This window comes from Orbicella faveolata, unplaced genomic scaffold, assembly GCF_042242905.1.
Source record: "Orbicella faveolata isolate gen_17 unplaced genomic scaffold, um_ofav_v1 contig_4, whole genome shotgun sequence".
In the NCBI taxonomy this organism is placed as follows: Eukaryota; Metazoa; Cnidaria; class Anthozoa; order Scleractinia; family Merulinidae; genus Orbicella; species Orbicella faveolata.
Genome location: NW_028301569.1, coordinates 4,143,773 through 4,147,662, shown reverse-complemented (window position 1 = coordinate 4,147,662; position 3,890 = coordinate 4,143,773). Strand labels below are relative to the sequence as shown.

The 3,890-nt window shown below is 37.1% G+C and overlaps 1 pseudogene; it reads left to right on the top strand.

The window, feature by feature from the left end:
• Window positions 1-2,181: 2,181 nt before the first annotated feature.
• LOC149101086 (uncharacterized) lies at window positions 2,182-3,529 on the top strand (annotated as a pseudogene).
• The last annotated feature ends 361 nt before the right edge of the window (window positions 3,530-3,890 follow it).

Sequence of the window (3,890 nt, the reverse complement as noted above, 5' to 3'; positions counted from 1 at the left end):
CGGAACGTTTGCTTTTCTTCCGGGTTTTCTTGCAGTAATCGCTTTCGTTACGCCCGGGTCAAAGGTCACGTTTTCAGGACGAAGTGCTGCATTTAGTTCGCTACCTCAGCGCTCGCGATTTTATTTACCCAAAAATTTTATTTCAGTAATTTGAAGAAGAAACAATGCTCTTTCAGACCAAACTAGTCGTTTTGAGAAAAGCCGTGTACCAGAACGCCTTTTTAGCATTTGAAAATAGCCTAAATGTAGACCTCTTGTTAAGCTGTCTTGGGTCGTTAATTTAGAAAATTCGTCAAATATTCAAGTTCTAATCAAATCACGATCTATTTAGCTCTAAATAGACAAGAAAGGAAGTACAAATACGACGTGCAATCAGTTTGTAATGAAGATTTTTACTTTTGAGTTTACGAGCCTCTGAATATGCCGCTCATTTTCGATGGATTTTGGCCGATTTGGGGCATCGAAACGAAATAATTGCGGAAAAAAATAATTTTTGATTTATCGAACTTAAAACGATATTTTTGTAACTAGTGCCCGTAGGACTTCATTCTGGGCGAGTTTGAAGAAATTCGATTTTTTTCGCTATTTCCAAGTCTAGTTGATATTTAGGCGAAGCTGCTCTTAAACGACAAGTTTAAGGGTTGATATCACCATGAAAGAATCAATGTTTTAAAGTTGAAAAGTACACCTATTTTTTTCTGTATCTTGTTTTCTATCCTTTCAAATTGAATAGTTACTCTTCTTTTACAAGCCAAAACTGCAATTTGGAAAGAGTAAAAAATCTAAAATTGTCCGCCATGCATGTTGAACGACGTAACTGGCCCCCCATCAGAGCTCTTTGCATTTTTATCCCAATATATTAACATCATCTTGTAAACGATATAACAAGATATCCATTAAAGGTAAAACATTTTCAAAATAGCGTAACGGTACGGAAACGCTAAGGGGAAGGGTAGGGGATCCAGCCACCCCCCTTGTGCAATGGAAGTGCCACAACAAAAGCACTTGAATGAAACACAAATCGAATATGATTTCATACTACATGTACAATGTAAGTTTGAATCAGACGTCAAATTAAACAAATGGGAATAGAAACATGCGTGGAAGGTTGAGACAAAAAGAAAATATACGAGATTTTGATCTGCTTTTTGTTCAGCTCTTTTCAATTTTAATTTAATTTTAATTTAATTTTAATATCACTATGTTGATATGTTGTAATCAATAATGATGATTTCATGACAAGAGTTAAATCAAGTTTGGTGCCCAAAAGCAGGCGTGGTAAATGTGTGTAGTTGTATTTTTAAACTTGGCTGTACGAAATTGATTGAAAACATGGGAAAAATGCTCGAGAACAAGGCAAAATAGAAAGGTGGGTAGCTGTAGTAATTTGCTTACTGACCAAGAAATTCGGCAGCGTTTTTTTTACAGTAAGGCCCAAAGCCAGGCAGCATATGGTATAAATACAAAAGAAATGACTGACATTTAGACATTAACTTAAGTTTGTCGTTCGCACCACAACCGCTACAATCAAATACATACGTTTTGAGAAGTGCGTATTTAATAACAGAATAAAATGAAACCCACAGGTAATAAACAAGAAATGTCGATGTCCTGTACTTGTTTTTGAATTTAAAAGAGCCTTAAAATCGATTTAATTTATTTTTAACTTGAAGTAATCATTTTTTGTCACAATCCCATATTTCTGATTGAAAGCTAATACATGAAGATATCATTCACCTTAGCTTTGAAAAAAAATAGAAAATTTAAATTTGTTTGATCCACATGTTAGGTTGATCGATCTGGTGGAATAATACTTTCCTTATTTGATTAGATGACGTTTTTCGGCAGCTGTCCGCTACAAGAAAAGATTTCTTACCTTTAATTGCAAAATAAATCTTCGCCTTGACTGCAACTCGTGCTATTTGTGATGACCTTTCCGTTAAAAAATCGACGCCGAAAAAGGGTTAATGCCAAAAAGCAGGTTTCTCAAATACGCGATCTCATACGTTACGGGCCATATTAGCTTCGATTGGCGTTGTCTCTATGTTTCTAGAAAGTAAGGCATTAGCTGTTGTTTGTAGTCAGTGGTGCAAAGGTAACATGGCGCCGGTGAGAATGACAAAGCAGTTTGTGATTTATTTCTTGTTGTTGTTAGGCAAAACAAATTAAGTTCATCAAGTCTTGGGATTATCTGTTTACTTAAGGTTTGTTTTTCAAAACAAAATCAATTCTTTACCGTTTGTTACTTTCTTCCCATCAGAAAAACGACTGGACCTACGTTACGATCCCCTGGATAAGGGAACAGGCGAGCGTTGAAAAAAGAAGTCTTCTTGGCAAGCCATGAACCCAAAAACACTCCTGGGATAACAAACTAAAGCAACATTTACACCTCTACTAACCAGCTGGAAAGGACATAAACATGGTGAACTTAACGGAAGATAGAAACCGCACAGAGACCCAAAGCCTATTTTGCACGACCGGTTCTTATGCAGCATATCAAAAACTATTTATTTCAGCAGTGAACATCACCCTATCTATCACTGCATTTCTTGGAAATATTTTGATCATTATTGCACTTAAAAGGGTGTCATCTCTTCGTCCGCCATCAAAGCTCTTGTTAGGTTGTCTTGCAAGCACCGATCTTTGCGTGGGTCTCATTACTCAGCCTCTTTTCGTGGCTTATATAATGTCTCCAGAACACTCCATGCTTTGTTATTATCTTTCAATCCTCTTTAATAGATTAAGCATAATTCTTGGCGGAGTATCTGTGTCAACACTGACTGCGATAAGTGTGGACAGACTTCTTGCCTAAGATACAGACACGTTGTAACATTAAGACTTGTGCAGAGTTATGTTGTTATTAGCTGGTTTTTCAGCATCGTCACTACATTGACGTCCAGTTACGACGCGCGAATAACGCTATCGATCACATTTTCAGCGACAATACTTTGCATAGTTACCTCGATATTCTCTTACACAAAAATCTATCTGACGCTTCCCAACCATCAAGCTCAAGTGCAAGGGCATGCTCACCAAGGACAACTAAACGGAGGAGGAATGCCACTGAATATAACTCAATACAGAAAGACAGTGTCCAGTGCATTGTGGATACAGATAACATTAGTTGTCTGTTATCTTCCCTATGGCATCGCGGCTTTTTTTGTTCTCAATGGATCACAAACGCAATTTCTTGATTTTGCATGGGAACTAACACTATCTCTGAAAGTGAAGTATGATCATCGCAGTAAATTTTCCAATTTAAGCAACTGGAAAGAAGAAGCCTGAAAAAAAAAGCAGGGCTTCAACGGGATTCGAACCCGTGACCTCCGCGATACCTGTGCGATGCTCTACCAACTGAGCTATGAAGCCACACATTGGGAGCGAGGTCAATTAATTGAGTTCATATCTTCCCGTGAGTGAAATGATGTGAAGTATATATGAAATAATTCATATTTGAACTGCGGTAGTAGATGAAAGTGAAGTATGATCATCGCAGTAAATTTTCCAATTTAAGCAACTGGAAAAAAAATATATGAATTATTTCATATATACTTCACATCATTTCACTCACGGGAAGATATGAACTCAATTAATTGACCCCGATTTTAATTTTATTGGGTATAAGTCATCTGTGGTGAATTTTTGACGCCTATTATAAGAAACATGGAATATAATGAAGTTAATTAAATAAAAAGTTGTTTTCCACGAATGCCCGCGTGTCTTATTCTTCTCCTTTGAGTAAGAGTTTAAAATCCCTAAGTCACAAGGAAGACTACTCCAAAGAATGGCGCCACAATAGCACTGCAGCTCTTTGAATTGGCCGCTGACATGCTAGATTCTTCCACGTGAGAAATTTGAACAGGTCACAGCTTGAGTCTAGGTCAAAACAC